We start from the raw sequence: 9,302 nt of genomic DNA on the forward strand, positions 1-9,302 counted from the left end.
GTTGTGAATAATGTCATCTCAAACAGTTGAAGTTCTGATTATCTTGCCACATTCCCCGAGAATAAGACCCACCATCCCACACGAGCACTATAGTAGTATAGAGAAATACTACAAATGTTAGTAGAGAAATACTACTAATGTCTCATGTACTTTCAACATAGTTTCACTAACAAAGACCATGCTATTTGTGTGGTATTTAAAAGAAAAGTTTATTAGCTTTGGCAAGAAGACTCAGGAAGAATTGGATGAGGGTCGATTGCGGGGGGATGATTGGGGTAGAGGAGAGGGACGAAGAGGGTCGATCACTGGGGGGGAATGGTCAGGGTTGTGTATGGTGGGATGATAGGGGACGAGGGGAGGGATGAAAGGGGGTTGATTGGTTGGGGATGAACGGGGCTGGAGCATCTAGGAACCTGGGGATCAAGACTCAGGGTGGAGGAGTGTCTCTATGAGCTTTCAGCTTCATCATCCCCAGTGGTTCCAATAATGAAAGAGGGAGAAGCAGAATTACTGAGATGGAAGTATCAACCCTAACACATATATCTTCGATAGTGGGAGGAAACCGAAACACCCGGGGGAAACCCACTCAAACAAAGGGAGAACATGCAAACTCACCACAGAAAGGACCTGGGACAACCTGAGATCAAACCCAGGACCTTCTTGCTGTGAGGCTACAGTGCTAACCACTGAGCTACCGTGCCACCCACTGAGAGGAGAGAGAGTAGGATAATGGGGTTTGGGGTTTGGGGGGGTCATGAGAACTGAGACAAATGGGAGAGAGAAGGGTTAGACACACCTATATATGAGTGCACGGGTGATTGGCTTAGTGTGGCACAGATGACTTGGGTTAGGGAGGCACAGGTGTTTGTTAGTTAGTTAATTAGTGAGAGAGTGGGGCTTGTTCTTGAACTTTAGTTATAATAACTCCATTCAATGAGAACTTGACCTATTAAACATACTTTTTTTGCCTGGTCCATAGCCAATGAAACTTTTAGACGTCCTTATGCTGTAATGCACTGCATTTGATGGATGAACTTCAATCACTCATTCAATAACATCAGCATAGAAACACATGCTCCAAGGGATACTTCCTTGGAGCTGATCCTGCTCTCCTTTTAAAAAGAAGAAAAACAAAAAGAAAAAAAAAAGCCTTCTTGGGTCTTTAAATGCTGATTTGTTGTGTTATGTAGTGCATAATAATAGAAAGGAACCCAAAGGGCACACAGGATGCAGTGGGGAAGCTAACAGAAGAGTTATTTTGTGAAGACAAGAAGCGAAATTAAGGGGTCCTTGTTGATGGCATTCTATCTCTCTCTCCATGAGCTGGTGTGATTGCGGCATGGCCAATGTTTGCAGTGGCCTCTCCTAGTTCCAACTATGCAATGTCTTTGTCAATGTCTACATCTATGTCTATGTCATTAAAGCAGCAGTTCTTCCAACAATCATGCTGGCTAATGTTCGATCTCTGGACAGCAAAATGGACTATATAACCCCCCCCCCCCCCCCCCCCCCCCCCCTGCACCAGTTGTCAACATCGAAATGAAACATGCACTTTCTCTCCAAATGCACTTTAATGCACTTTACTGCTAACTTTTTGTTTTTTGTTTTGTTTTTGTTTTTCTTGGGATTTATATGTTTTTTATCATTTTTCAAGGAAATTTTTAGATATCTATCTTTTTCCTTTCTGTTGTTGTTGCACTGCTGTGGGCTGGGTAGAACAGCATTTCTTGTGTATGGAAATATACAAGAAAACGACAATAAGCTAAATCTTGAATCTTGAATCTTGAACAGTGGTTATTATCTCAGTTCATTTGACAATGACATATAGGGACAATCCTAGACAGAATGTGTTTAAGCACTTTTCTGGTTGTTTTCCCCCTTTTGTGTTTCTCCTTGACAAAGAACCTGCACTAGAAATTTCACCTGATGTTGGCGGAACTCCAGTGGGAAGGAGCAATGAGGTGTGGTTGAGGTGCGCAAGACTATTTCTAAATGTAAACAGAGGCATTCACGACCATTGAGTCGCATCTGTCTCTGTCTCCAGATATGCCTCAGTGTCTTTTTTTCCACACATAGCCTCAAAATATTCACTGACACACACGCTCACACATAAATTCATCTCGTTCTCTATCCCATCATCCCAATTCACACTCCCTTTCAGTTGTTTAATCACTACAGAGGATTGTGGGGCACAGCGCTGATAGAAAAAAAAATAACAGAAAGCCGAGCAGATATTGGCTAGGCAGTTGCGGTCTACACATATTCCAGTCTCAGCAGTCCCAACTTCAGTCGACCTTGAGGTGGTGTTAGAGGAAGGTATAGAAAGCTGTCTGCCTGTCTGGCTCAGCAAGGGCCTCTCTCTCTTTCACTTCCCTCTCACCTACTTGTTTTTCAATTCCCCCTCTTAACTCAATCTCACATAAAAGTATACAGTGTTTTCTCTAATCTGTCCACCTCTTATACTGTCTCTCCCTTTCCCTCCCTCTGTCACACACACACACACACACACACACACACACACACACACACACACACACACACACACACACACACACACACACACACACTCGCTAATCTCATCAATTGTAACACCTAGCGGAAATGAGTCCCTCCCTGCCATCCATTATCAGCTGCCACATGTACCAGAATGTATTACATTTGTTTATTTATTCTTGATTATAAATGAATGTGTCTTTTGCCTCTTTCTGTTGCCAGTTGATATAACATAATAGTGATTCAACTAATGGCCGGTTCAGGAAACCTTTTATATTTTCTGTTCTGTACACCTGGGCCCTGCTCCAACCAAATCATATGTTATCTGGTTGAGTAAAACTTGGAACCATTTCACACCAGGAACACCAACAGAAAATTTGAAGGTTTTACTAAAATAAGTTACCCAGATTACTCAGTTAACCTAAACCTCCAAAAACTCCAAAACTCCATAGATAATTGCAATAACTGCTCTTTGGGACACAGGGGATGATCTTGTTGCAGAACCATGTTTGGCAGCTGGCACAAACTAGTAATAAGGCCAACTAGCCATGCCATATCCTCCATATTAATACCTCCATGCTTCTGTGTTTACAAGAAAAATGAGGAAGGTATGTATTTCCTATTTTCCAGAAACAAAGGATAAAAAATGAGCACCGCTTATTGGAACTCAAACTTCATGTGCAGAAAATAACAAAGACATCACAGCACTGAATACAAAGGTTTACCAATGATAAATAAAATAACTTCAAAATACAATTTGAGCTGTGTTTCTTCACTAATTACACATTTGTAACATGACTTTCACAAGTAGCTCTTCTAGTACATCCCACACACAATATGCTGTAAGTTCTCATTTGTTGTCACTATGTTTTTTATATCTTTATCATTGTTACACAGTACATTGCATATACAAAATACATATCTTTTGCACCAACCTAATACAATACACATTTTTGATGTATTTGTCTAATGTTCATGCTTCCTTTATGTTCCACACTTTCACTGTTTTCTAATCCATACATTTTTCATTCTTTTCAGTGGTGGACTTTCAATAACGTGTTAGTAGAACATAAGGCCATAAATATTAATGTTGTAAGCATTTGAAATTGTTTGGGAAAAAAAAAATCAACTGTCTGCATTGTTCCCAGGACTGTGATTTTTTTTTTCCAGAATATTAATTGGGTTCTGTTAAAATAAAATAATAAATGTCTGTAAATACATGTCAAATTAATGCATGAAAGTCGTGACCACAATGGCTAGAAAAATAAGGAGGGAAGCACTGCGGCATCGTGGTTAAGATGTATACCATATAACTGCGATGCCCCCAGTTTTATTCCGGCCAGGGACTTCTGTTGCATGTCAGGCCACTTTCTCTCTCCCATCTCTACATCAACTGTCACTACCCAATAAATAAGGCAAAAAATATGATCTTACAAAAAGATGGGAGAAAAACCTAATTCCCCCATTGAGACCATCCACTGCTGAGTTTAATGAAATTTTAAAGATAGGCCCAAAAGAGAAACTTAAACTAGTGTAGCTCATTAATTAAAAAGCAACGTCCTTGCAAATACAAAAAATTTGCCAGGAGCATTCATGCAATCCAGCATTGGTGAAATGTTAACAATGGGTCTAAAATGGATAACTAAGCTGTGGCATGTAGGAGTAACCTGACAAAAAGTTAGACGGATTAAAAGGTCATCTTTTGCCTCGACTTCAGTGAAGTAGAAGCAGTTGAGCTGAAGAACAATCTGAGGCAGCGAGAGAAGGGGATTAACCCTATCCTCCAGCACAGCAGGATGGTGTACATGTCTGTCTGCACCAGTGTGTGTGAGTATGCATGTGTATGTGTGTTTGGGGATGGCATATCTGTATTCTGCTCACTTCCTCTATGCATGTGGGATACAGCCGGTAGATGGAAGGTGGTCTGGCATTTAAGCGTTTGACACTATCAGTGGTGTGCGAGTGAGTGTCAGGAGTGTGTGGGTGTGCAAGCATGGGCGAGACGAGGAGGAGGGTGGGCGGAGGAAGAGGGTGTATGTGTGTGAGTGCGTGCTAGTGCTAGGGGGGTGGGAGGGATTTCCACTGAGCCACAAAGCAGATGGTGCAGATGTGAGTGGGTGTTCTCAGTCTCGGCAAGGCCAGGTTTATCCAGCAGCCATGTGGAAGTCCAGGGATTCATCTTCGTCTCACTCTCCATTGAGGATTACGCTGCTTACTAGCTCATTACCAGCCTTGGGCTAAACTGTGAACATTTGTATGTATACAGCACAACTGGCACAATACCAGGCCACATATTGTGGCAAAGTTTAGCTTGGGGAAAGTAGAGGCTTTAAATTCTGTGATGTGTCGAAGTGATGCATCATCATCTTGCATTGCTCATCACAGAGGGGAGGAGAAGGGTTAGGTGTAGGATGAAAAAAAAGGTTTGTCAGATTGTAGCTATTTCTAAGAGAGGTATTGAGTGTCAAGGTGTGATACATCTGACAGCATATGAAGCTTTCTTTCATATCGTTTCATAAGCCACAGTCATGCATATCTCAACATTATTCCTGCTTGTCTGAGAGAAGATTACAAATGCTTTTCTCATGTAGTTTTGGTTAACATTCTTCACTCCATGGTGGTTGAAAAAACATCACATCATTAATAAATGTATGAACCAATTACTCCAGAAATCAATTATTCAATTTTCCCATTAATTAACCATCCAAGCAATAAGTCACATATGAGTCAGTCAATCACTGTTGATCCAAGAGAAGCCCCCCCACTCCTTTCTCCTGACACCATTCTGCCCTTCTCCCATCTCAATAGATAAACGAGATGGGAGAGATACTGTAGATGCAGCGTCTGATGTTCCTGCCTACAGGGTAGCCTGGGGCCAATTTTCATCATTACTTCCATGTTCTTAAAGTATTCGTCTGTGGCCTGTTCTTGACACATTGATGGCATTTTCAGCATGTCAGGTATGCCTGTAATCAGCTTTAACAGTCTCAAGTAATGTAGCATCAAGAAATTCTGTCTTTGCACAAGAGTTAGTCCCAGCTCACCTGGCTTGAGCTAAGATCGAAGTGTAGCAGGCTGGCTGCAAAGAATGGGCTTCTTCCATTAGATTATTTGTGGCATTTAGTAATATGTGACATTTATGAAGCTTTATTGACCAGCAAGAATTTCAGAAACATCAATACAGCTGGAGAGTCATGGGACCATAAGAAACAGTCCAGTGTTAACTTTTGATTAATCAATTTATAAATAAATGTATATATATCAAATGATAAATGTACCCTGTGAAGTTTCACTCCATCAGAAAGGCTATATGGAGCAATGTTTTGATGAATGAGTGCTTGTTTTTAGCGTTCTGTGTACATGTGCACAAGCAGGGGGGCAACATTTTCACACTAATCCACTGATTACCAGTTGGGGGTGGTGGTAACTAATGCCAAGAAATGTAGAAGGGCCCAGCAAAAGGTGGGGGAGAAGAAGACTGCTGGCTGATGTTAACATCATTTTCTGACTCTCTGGATTTAAACATAGCTGTTTGTTTACCACAAAACTCCACAGGGTACCCTTAAATTAGTAAATGGACAAAATAGTAAATGGAAAATATAAAAATGTTTTCACAATTAATTTAGCAATAACATGCTAACATGCTCACAATGACAATGTTACCATGCTGATGTTAAGCAGGTGTAATGTTAACCATGTTCACCTTCTTAGTTTCGCGTGTTAGCATGATTTTAATTGCTAATTAGCACTAAACACAAAGCATAGCTGAGGCAGATGTAGGGAATGTCAGTTTTACAGGAATTTGATTAAACCAAAGCAATGTATTCCCAACATGATTGCAATTCATCCTGAGGACAACATGAATGACTGTACCGAATTTCATAGAAATCCCACCAATAATTGATGCGACATTTTCCTCAATACCAAAGGTGAACCTCCAGAGGAATAGTCAGGAGATCACCAAAGTCAGTCGGATTAATCCTTAGGGGGCTGTTAATATCTGTAAAATTTTGATAGGATATTTAAATATTTCAATCTGGACCAAAGTGACTGGATGGATAACATGGATAAAACAGAATAAGGAAATAGAAATATCAATTGGCAAATGTGATTACCTTGTTATTACTGCATATTATATTTGAGTTTTTAATGTATTGATACAATGCAAATATAATTTCTGCTTTTAATTTAGCAATGTATTAATTTAAACACAGAATTAGTCTATAATTATTCCAGTGTTACTCTCTAGACTCAAGTTTGGAGGTACCTACACAGCCCAAACTACGTGACTAAACTATAAATCCTGTTATGGACATGCACAGTATAGTCATGTTTTCACATCAGAGAAATAAAGAAATAGTGATTCTACTAGACATGCGTTAGCTGCCTAATTAGGGCCAACAAAACATCTAGTGAGGAGGTAACATGATGTAAACATACCCAAGTATCTTGCTTTGTTTTTGTGTTTTTTGGCTAGAGAGAAACGCAGTGTAGTTGAGTTATGTAGGTAGATGTGTGCAGTTTGTCTTCCAAGCCAGAACAGAGACTGCTGAAAAGTGAGTTTTGAAAACCATAAATGTTAAATAGAGTACAATTGTAATTTTACAAACTAATTGAGTCATTGGTATTTATCAGCAATCTGCTCTGTCCCTGCAGATGAATTGTTCATTTCCTTTGCTATGGGGCAAGGAAATTTTTCTTGTCTTTTTAATTGCCCCAGTAAAATGTGATCAAATCTATCTATATTACAGATACATTACAACATTATAACTAAACTGATTAACTCACAAAATTGCGCATTTGCTACCATGTGATATGCATCATTGTGTGTCAGATTACATGTGGCCACTACTGCAATATTCTCCCTCTCTATCAAAACTTGACTTCAGCCTCTGGTCATTCCTCCCTTCCCTTCCTTTCATCATCTTGGTCTCATTATAATAATCATCCTCCTTCCTCCACTTCTTTTTCTGTATTTTTCATCTCTCATCTTTATATCTTCCCTTCCTCCCCCTGAAACCTTCAGCATGTAACTCCACTTTCCCCCATCCATCCCTCTGTCCTTTCCTTCGTCAAACAAACTCCCACAATCCCTCTCGCTCTGTCTAATGAGTCAGGCAGAAGGGCTCCTGTGGTCCAGAGGACAATGGCAGAAGCATGAGAGCAACGATTTGGCCATTTCGAATTGATTAAGACACAGCGCCCCACCTCCCAGCCACCATCAGTGGCTAGCCAATTAAGTTTCTGACTGACAAATGAAATGGTGATCGAAAAAATAAAAAACCCTGCACACACACAAGCACTTAATGGATGTCGATCCAACAACTCCCACTCTTCCCCCCCTTGTGTGCGTCCAACAGGCCAGAGGCACAGGTGTTTTACAGACATGTGACATTTCAAAATGTTTTGGCACAGATGTTCTCCGACTTTTTTGCTGAAAGCTATAATATGTAACTATTCAGCATTAAAATGTCTAAAAACAACTAGTCTAGTTTCCAACAATTTTCAAACCCAGAGAAATCCGTAATTTTAATCAAGGTAATGGCCCGTTTCATTTGGTCGCCTGTCAATGGCATCATGCCCCTCTACCAAAGAGTATACGCACATCAGATGCAGGCGCCAGCGTTGTGGTTGTCTGGCACAGTGGCATCTACCAAAGAGTATACACATACAAGATAATACCTCGACAGCATTGTGGTTGTCTGTGACAATGGCATCTACAAAAGAGTACACACCTACAAGATAATACGTTGCCATTGTGGTTGCCCACCATAAAGTTTTTAGATCTTGGTCGTTTTTAACTGTATCTTTTAACTGGATGAAGGATTTTAGTCATCAGACATCTAGATCTTAAGTTTACAGAGAAACAAGCTGAGCAAACGTTAGCAGCAGCTTGGCTAACAGCCCCTCCTAACATCCTGTATCTGCTGAACAGTGTCAGAGAAACACTGATTTTTAACGTGAAACTGCTTTATTGAGTGGTTTTACCAGCGTTAATCCGTGTGTGTTTGTTTTGGAGAGGAGGAGACCTCTGTGGATAATTCAGCTCCTGGTAAAGACCTGCTGAACATCTGTATCTTAAGTTGTCAGAGAAACAAGCTGAACAAATGTTAACAGCAGTTTGGCTCGCAGCCCCTACTGGACATCCTGTGTCCACCGGACAGTGTTGGACTGTCAGGTGGACTCGGTTCCCGGTAAAAACATCCTGAATGATGAACACTGAAGTAATCCTTTCCTGGAGAAGCTGGTTGTTTAACAATGAAGACAACAACTCCCATGATCCCATGCTAATTCACAATGTTTTGATTGAGAGAACCCTAGCAGCAGAAATTACATATTGTGCATTTAAGTTTACCCCAAATATCTGCCCAAATATATGTTTAAAACAATTCTTGTCACAATTGGTAAAGGCAGACACAGACAATGGAATTGTAATATATATTGTAATATAAAAAGAGTTTATTGTAGAAATAAAGGGGAATGAGGATGGCCAGCAAAGCAGAAGGTAGAAAGGTGATGGCGGATGGCAGAGCTTAGCTGAGCAGGATGGTGGTTAGCAGAGTTGAACTGAGAAGGACAGGTGGATGAGGGACGATGTAAGCTTGGGGGTTTAGCTTGGGACCATAGATATAAAACACTAGATGTGACATGTCATAATGACTTGCCATTCTGAGCCGGAACAATATGGCAGCCTGGGTCCAGTTTTAAACATGTTGTAATTGACACCTATGGTCTTTATAATCCTTGTATTTTTCTACCAATACACCAATACTGTTTTTTATTCAAAGTAAATAGAGCAAGACAACTGT

This window comes from Thunnus maccoyii, chromosome 9 (assembly GCF_910596095.1).
Source record: "Thunnus maccoyii chromosome 9, fThuMac1.1, whole genome shotgun sequence".
Lineage (NCBI taxonomy): Eukaryota > Metazoa > Chordata > Actinopteri > Scombriformes > Scombridae > Thunnus > Thunnus maccoyii.